This window comes from Sceloporus occidentalis, unplaced genomic scaffold (genome assembly GCF_023333645.1).
Source record: "Sceloporus occidentalis isolate IW3139 unplaced genomic scaffold, rSceOcc1.0.p SCAF_19, whole genome shotgun sequence".
NCBI classification, from domain to species: domain Eukaryota; kingdom Metazoa; phylum Chordata; class Lepidosauria; order Squamata; family Phrynosomatidae; genus Sceloporus; species Sceloporus occidentalis.
Genome location: NW_028316999.1, coordinates 15,508,759 through 15,517,310, shown reverse-complemented (window position 1 = coordinate 15,517,310; position 8,552 = coordinate 15,508,759). Strand labels below are relative to the sequence as shown.

The following is an 8,552-nucleotide window of genomic DNA, read 5'->3' as shown; positions in this document are numbered from 1 at the left end:
CCCCAGGGTATTTTAGATGCGGATAGTTTAACCCTTTCCATGCACTAATCCTACCACCAACCCTTGTCAAAGTTTGTGATAGTAATTGTTTTTGGTGTTTTTTTCACACACTTTGTACTTCAGGTGTGAAATTACAGCTCCTGGTATATGTCACTGTCCCACAACACCCCGATATGTGTTCAGCAACATCTCCTGAGTACATTGATACCCCACATGCATGGGTTTGTCAGATTGTTTGGGGGAAAAAGGGCCACATTTGGAACATGAGCAATTCAGTTTTTCAACTAGGAAGTTTTACATCTGGGTAAAGAAAAATGCTTGTACCCAACTATCAGTAGGGACAGGTTACAAGAAAGCCTGGCCTATCTCCAAGAAGGGATTTGATCTAGCACCTTAAGCGGTCCCTCATGCCACGGAATAGACACAGAGGTCACTTGTCAGTGCAAATAAAAACGCTTAAAAAATGGTGGAGCAAATAAAAGCTAAAAAACAGTAAATGTAACAAAAAATGTAAAAAAAAAATACAAAAATGGAGCAGGAACAAAAAAAAAATTAAAAATGGGAAACTGTGTGATACAACTTGAAGCAGTCACCGACACAGAGTGCAGGTTTTCCAGGGCAATCTGGACAGTAAAATGTGGTGTCCTTTCTTTGCCCCCTGCTGTAGCATACCCTGCATCTCTTTTGGGGATTCTGCTTCTTTGCTGTAGGGGGGATTTTAAAAATAAAATGGGTAGCCCCAATCCTGCTGGTTCCCATCACCACTTGGGGACCAGGTGCATCATGGTACAAGATACTTGAAATTACTTGGTGCTGAAACTGCAAAAAAGACAGTTTCAGCCCAGTGTCTGCTTTTTTGTGCAACAAAAAAGCATTATAGGTTGCAATTTGCATTAGGTAAATTGTAACCTTCTTGTACCAGGCCTTTGTCTTCCTCATAATGAGGTAGGGCTGTAGGAGTTGATCTGACAGATCAACTCCACCCATGTTCTTATTATAGGCCCTGATGCACACTGGCTTTCTAGTGACCCCAGCTCTGCCACGGACAGAAACCTCCACGGTTCTCTCATCGTGGATGGTGGTCAGCATGCACACCTCTTTTCTGTCCCTGATCTTCAATGCCAAAAGCTCCTCTTGACGTAGAGCTGAGGTCTCCCCCTTTCCTAGCCGGGTTCGTGCCAGGTGTTGTGGGAAACCCAAGCGGTTCTTTTTTATAGTACCGCAAGCTACTGTATCGAAACAATACAGCAGCTTGAACAAAGGGACGCTTGTATAGAAGTTATCTACATACAAGTGGTAGCCTTTGTTCATAAGGGGGAATATTAGGTCTCAAACAATCTTGGCACTGGTGCCCAGATGTTCTGGGCAACCTGGAGGGTCAAGGTAGCTATCCTTACCCTCGTATACCCGGAAGGCATGAGTATACCCTGTCTCGCTCTCGCAGAGCTTATACACCTTCACTCCATACCTAGAGTGCTTGGAAGGAATATACTGCTTGAATCCCAGCCTTCCTATATATTTCATCAGGGATTCATCCACGCAGATATTCTTTCCAGGTGTATAAACCTCTGGAAACCTGGCAGCGAGATGGCTAATCAGGGGGCGGATTTTGTAGAGCCTATCAAACTGGGGGTGCTTCTTAGGGGGGCACAGGCTGTTATCATTAAAATGCATGAAATGAAGAATCATTTCATACCTTTGCCTAGTTATAGTCTGGGCATAAATGGGGGTACTAAGGATGGGGCTGGTGCTCCAGTAGGAGCGGATGGAGGGCTTTTTTATAATGCCCATTAACATTGTGAGTGCCCAGAATTTAAGAAATTCTGGCACATCAATGGGAGTCCATGGCTGTTTTGCCCAAAAAGAATTAGGGCTAGCAGCACGGTGCTGCTGGGCATAAAGGTTAGTTTGTGTGACAATGTCTCCCAAGACATCATCTCCCAAAAAAACCTGCACAAATTGCAGTGGAGTGAATCCTGTAACATCAATATTGATGCCAGGAATTCCAGAAAAAGGAGGGATAGCTGGCTTGTACTTATTAGGCGCTACCCATGCCTCTGGTGCACTGCCATGACTACGTGTGGCAGGCCTCCTAACAGCCACAGATACATCACTAGATGTATCTATGAACTGACCAACGTCAAAATCTGACGCTGTATCAGTGGCCTCAGAATCTGTGGCCAAAACGGCATACGCCTCCTCAGCCGTATACCTGCGCTGCATGGTTACAATTGCAGCAAAAATAGTGGGGAAGGAAAGGGTTAATGGCTCTAATAAAAATAAAAAAATGTATAAAAAACCTAAAAAAAGCAAAAAAGAAAAAAAAAATGTAAAAAAAAAAGAACCCCAAAAACAATTGCCACTATGCAAGATCACTGTTTATGCAGTGATCAATGACAATGAAGGGGTTAATATTGAATGGGTGGCTCTTATAAGAGCCTTTGGATCAATATATATATTTTATTTTACTCAGAATACCTGAAATACCAGAAAACACACCGATCTGTCTCTCTCCCTCACTAGAAGCAAGTGAAGGAGGGAGGCAGATCCAATACTGGTCAAAGGCAATGTTTAGAAAACTGAGGCATCTTAGCAACACTAGCTAAGCAAAGGAAGCGACTCGCGATCGCTTCCTAAACCCGTTTTTCGGCGGCAGGCGCCGCCATGTTTGAAAGACATGCAGTCTTTCAAACATGCTTTTTTATTCGCCCCTAGGAGCGATCGTGGGGGGGGCAGAATGTTTTTCTTGGTGTTGCTCAATGGCTCGATGTCGAGGCATTAGAGCAACACCGTTTGAGTGAAAAAATCAATCACGGATCGATTTTTTCACCCGTTTTAACAAATGACGGTCCTGGCACGTCATTTGTCGTTAACGACATGTTTTTCCGTGACGTGCCCGGACCGGCAATTGTCATCAAGGGGTTAATCTTATCAGCATATGGTAACAAAATGTGTTTACTTTCATATTTGAACATTTAGGCGTTGGCATACATAGGGGCCATCACATCCCCCATTGGTGTTCCTGAGACCTGTCCACAGAAAATTTTTTCAAAACAAAAATAAATCAAAGTAAGAGTTGAAAATAGTAATTCCATGACATAATCAATTGGAAGGCCTTCATAGAGGGTAGAAAAACTTAATATATTCTTGACAGGATGTATATCTTGTTCATGTGGTATAACTGTATAAAGTAACTGTATCAATTAAGTGTCTCTCAAACATGAATGTTTTTTTGAGTAAGGATACTATGGGCCTACCTTGTGGGTGTGTATCGCGTTTATGAATTTTCAGTATATGGAACTGGGCTAGGTGGATAAGTTTGACATGTAAACTTAAATAGGGTATCAGAAAGAAAACCAGCATTTTTACCTCAAATCAAACTCTTTACTAGGCACTGTTCAAACACTTCAGTGGGTTTTTTCTCAATACTCTGTAAGTAGCCATGTCCGATAATTGATTTAGGAAGTCCTCCTAATCCAGCTATACTATATCCTAAACTTTGTTCACTGGGCTTCCTCTGGTGCGGCGAGGACAGAAAAAACTGGTGTCACCACTTCCTGATGCTAAAAAAGACTCGGTAGAAGAGGCTTGTTATCTGTCTTGCTGTAATGTATTATTAATCTCTGTCTCTGACTCAGCAGAGGTAGTGTCCACTGTATATAAAATTGGCTGGCATTTTCTTCGCAAATTATTTTGTGGGATCTCACCCATCAACACTTTATTCTGTGTGTAATCCCAATTCTCCTGTACCAACTTCTGTACCTTGAACTTAATCAATTCATTTTATGCGTTTTCAAGTTTTCACGTTTACTATAGTCTCATTGGTCTGGTTAGTCGACAAAATTAGAGCATGTCTGGCTTTATATTCCCTGTTTTTAGTCCTTAACCTTCTTTTTCGACCTCTTCAATCACAAAGACCATTAAATCTGAAGAACACTAGTTAAAAAATGCAATCCAATGTCTGCATAGTTCAGGTTTTAACGTCCAGTGGTTGGTATGTTTCTTATTTTTAAACCATGTGGTATACTTTTAACTCAAAAATACGCCTTATAAATTGAGGTATAATTCCTATTTCTTTAGTCTCAATAATCTGACACCAATATAGTAGACCGCTTGGCTGACAAAGGTGGGGACATAGTACTACTGGATTATCGGTACTACAGAGAGGACATCCTGAACCAATTGTTGAGCACTATTACTTAAAGACTAAGGGGGAAAAGACCCCACTGAAGTGTTTCAACAACTCTTATAAAGAGTTTGATACAAGGTAAAGATTCTGTTTTTCTTTCTGATACCTTATTTAAGTTTTTATGTCAAACCTATCAACGTAGCCTGGTTCTACATACTTTACCAAAAATTCATAAACATAATACACGCCCACAGCCACCGTATTGGCCAGAGGTGGCATTTTAGAACTAGTGACAGAGTGGTTGGACTTCCTACTCAAAAACCTGGTGACAGCCCTACATACATGTTTGAGAGACACTCCTCATTTAATTGATACACTAACAGCATTACCTCCTTTTGATAAATTTACTCTTTGTAGCATGGATGAGAAAAGTTTTTATATAGTTATACCACATGAACAAGGTATACCGGCTGTCAAGAATGTATTAAATAGTTCTACCCTCTATAAGGGATTGATTATGTCATGGAATTACTAGAATTCTTACTTTGTATTATTTTATTTTTAAATATTGTTCTATGGACAAGTCTCTGAAATATAAAGGGCCCCTATGTATGCCAACACCTGTATGTTGGGATACGAAAGTAAACACATTTTTATACCATATGCTGATAAGTTTAAGCTATATAAGAGATTCCTTGACTGAAGAGGAGCTGCAATTCATGTTTGCCTATCTAAACATGCTGGGAGTATACGACTAACCTTGTAGTGAAGTCATGAACAGTGTTCCCTCTAAGCTGTGCGCTTGTGCACGTGCACATAGCTTTTAGAGCTATGTCTGAAAATTGTGTGCACAACCAGTAGCGTACCTAGCGGGGGGTAGTCTGCTCTGGGTGCCCCTCATCATGGGGGTGCCACCGCACCGGCACCCCTCCAGAGACTGACAGTAATGTCCACCACTAGGGGAGCAGGCTCGGTTAGGGAGATCAAGGGAGCGGGAGGTCTGTTAATGCAGACCTCGGATCCTGCTCCCTTGCGATGCACGCGACAACTGATGCTGTGCGTCGGAATTTGATGTCATATCCTGGCGCATAACACTTAAGCCACGCCCACCACCTTCGGCGCTCACTGCACTGGAAGGACAGGACACAGAAGAAGAAGAGCCAAGAGGAAGAACGAAGAGGAAAAGTGACAGTGACAGAGGAAAGGTAGGAAAACATTCAGTGAGAGTGGATTAGTAAGTGTGGGAAAGTGATGGGTGTGATGCTGTAGTTTATGCTGAACGTTTGTGAATGAGTGTGTGTGTGATAGCATGGATGTGTAAGTGAGGGGGGTAGCATGGCATAGGGAGGCTGTAATCACATTCCTATCATGCCCAGGTTTCGGCATTTACTGGCTGCCTGGACATGATAGGAGTATGATGGCTGTTAGCAATTATATATAAATATATATAGTATTTTTGTTGATTTTTTTGGGTCCAATTTTGGTGTGTTAACCACACTTTTATTAAAAGTAACATACCAAAATTGGAGAGCAAATGCAATAACAATATATATATATATATATTCCTCCTATCATTCCCAGGCAACCAGTACATGCTAGAACCTGGGCATGATAGGAGTGTGATTGCTGTTAACAATTATATATATATATATATATATATATATATATATATATATGTATATTAATATTGTTATAGATTTTTTTGTCTAGTTTTGGTGTGTTACTTACTTTTAATAAAAGTGTTTTTGTTTTTAAAGGTGTGGGTTTCGGTCAAGCGAATGCTGAATTTTCGGTTTCGGTCCAGAATTTTAATTTCGGTGCATCCCTATACTAAGCCAGACGCTGAAGTGGTAGGCCTACACCACATCAATGGTTGGCTTAGTATATAGTGATAGGCGTTGTGCTGCATTATTGTCAATGTCTGGCTCAATTTATAGTGATAGATGTTATGTTGTACCCCGTCAATGTTTGCCTCAGTATATAATGATAGCAGTTATACTGTACCACCGTCAGTGCGTGCCTCAGTATATAATGATAGTTATGCTGTACCACCGTCAATGTTTGCCTCAGTATATAATGATAGCAGTTATGCTGTACCACTGTTATGGAACCAGAATATATCAGCAAGAAACGCTTATTGCTTTAATGAATATAAGCCGGCCTCGACCAATATAAAGGGTTACAACTCACGCCGATACTTGGGAGACGCAAGTAGCAGTGTATTCTATTATCTATGTTTTACTAACCACAAGCGCCATCCGGCTATATCTAGTTGCAGGAAAGTATCTAATATTTGTTTCTAACAGTTTTCTGTCTATTTCCGCATAGTTTCAGGATTAACCAATGAATAAGCTTTACGTAACCTGACGTCCCTCTTTCCTGACACTATATAATCTATAATATAAACAAAATAAAGCAGAGTGATTTTGGACCTGACTCAGAGTGTGTCGTGTGTCTTATTTCTCTCTCCGTGCACGTACATTTATATTCACATAATTTGGAGCAGTTCAACAATTGAAGAAAGGCTTTATTGGAAAGCATCCAAAACAGTTGGCGCCCAACGTGGGGCCAACTGTTTTGGATTCGGTACAATGGGGGCATCCAGAACCATAGCTTCATTGACAGCGCGTAGATCTTGTACCATCCTGTACACTGGAGATTGTCCTTTGATTTGTTTCTTTTTCACTGGGTACAGCGGAGTATTGCAAGGAGAAGTGGTAGGTATTATTGCACCTGATTCCAAAAGTGCAGCGACTTGGGTGGAGATTGCATCTTGTTGGGCCACTGATAAAGGATATTGGGTCTTATATGGAAGAATATTAGGATCCTTAAGTACAACTTGTACTGGTGGAACTTTGAGTTGTCCAATGTCCATACGAGCAGCGCCAGTGTCAACAAGAAATGAGCAAGGTTTTCCGGCTACATCGAGAGTGATCTTAGGGGAAGGGCCGGAAGGAGGGGCGGAGACGGCCATGCAAATAGAGTCCCCTTCCTCCATTTGCTCGCCTATTTCCTATGGCTGAGGAGGAGGAGGTGGAGGAGGAGTGTTCTGGTTCTGGTTTTGGTTCTGGGCTTGATAAGCGGCCCACAGATGGCGACTACGGCATACTCTTTTAAGATGAACGACTTTTCTGCATGCATAGCATTTACGAGGTTGTCGCTGTCCGTCCGTGCTTTGTAGTTGGACTGGCGAATGTGCACTGGCCAAAGCTATAATGCCACTACTCATAATGTCAGAAAAGCCAGAAACTATTGAAGCCTAGTCCACATTATCTCGTAAAAGACGCAGTACATCGAAGACCCCCGAAGGAAGTTTCGACCCCCATGTATATATAGATGCGATAGGAGTCCCTAGGGGGGTCCCAGATTAATACAAAGCCCGAGACCAAGTAGCTGCTGGTTTCGAATCTATTTGGCCAATTATTACTGTGAATAAAAATGTTGACTGGATTAACTATATCTATTATAATCAGCAGAGATTTGTCAACTACACCCGAGATGCACTCCAAGGACTTTCGGATCAATTGGAGGCTGCAACCCAGATGACTTTTCAGAATCGTTTGGTATTAGATATGATTCTGGCAGAAAAAGGAGGAGTCTGTCAGATAATTGGAGAAACTTGTTGTACCTTCATCCCAGATAATACAGGCCCCGACGGAAAAGTGACCGTGGCTATTAAAAAGTTAAATTCTCTAGGAGACGAATTAAAGGGCAACTCCGGAATCGATCATCCATGGGCCGAATGGTTTGGATGGCTCAAAGGATGGAAACAAGCCCTGGTCCAGCTGGGAATAATTTTACTGATTATTGTGATTATTGTCGTTTTTATGCTATTATGTGTAGTCCCTTGCCTTCGACGCCTATGCGATAAAATGCTTGCAGTAGGCGAGACTACCCCGTTAATGCTTATGTACGATGACATGATGCCAAGCTTTGCATCTTCGTATGAAACACCATTTAGTTCGATAGTTCCCCCTGACGGTAATCCCCGCCCCGTGTAGGGACATATACATCCGAGGGACATCCGGGATTTTATCCAATAGGGATAATTTGTCGCCACTGCAGGTGAAGAGGATTCGGGATCATGTCCGGTAGGATCTGTCAGGATTAGGGACAGTTGGCCATCGTATATTCAAGGGGGGACTGTTAAGGAACCAGAATATATCAGCAAGAAACGCTTATTGCTTTAATGAATATAAGCTGGCCTCGACCAATATAAAGGGTTACACCTCACGCAGATACGTGGGAGACGCAAGTAGCAGTGTATTCAATTATCTATGTTTTACTAACCACAAGCGCCATCCGGCTATATCTAGTTGCAGGAAAGTATCTAATATTTGTTTCTAACGGTTTGTTAGTGTCAATGTGTGCCTCAGTATATAATGATAACAGTAATCCTATACCACCGTCAATATTTGCCTCA

General features: G+C 41.8%; 1 non-coding gene across 1 annotated transcript; it reads right to left on the bottom strand.

Moving 5' to 3' along the window:
* Positions 1-316: 316 nt before the first annotated feature.
* Positions 317-446, bottom strand: LOC149302502 (small nucleolar RNA SNORA35). The gene has a single exon (XR_016272092.1). It is a non-coding gene; the product is annotated as a small nucleolar RNA SNORA35 (small nucleolar RNA).
* Positions 447-8,552: the final 8,106 nt, after the last annotated feature.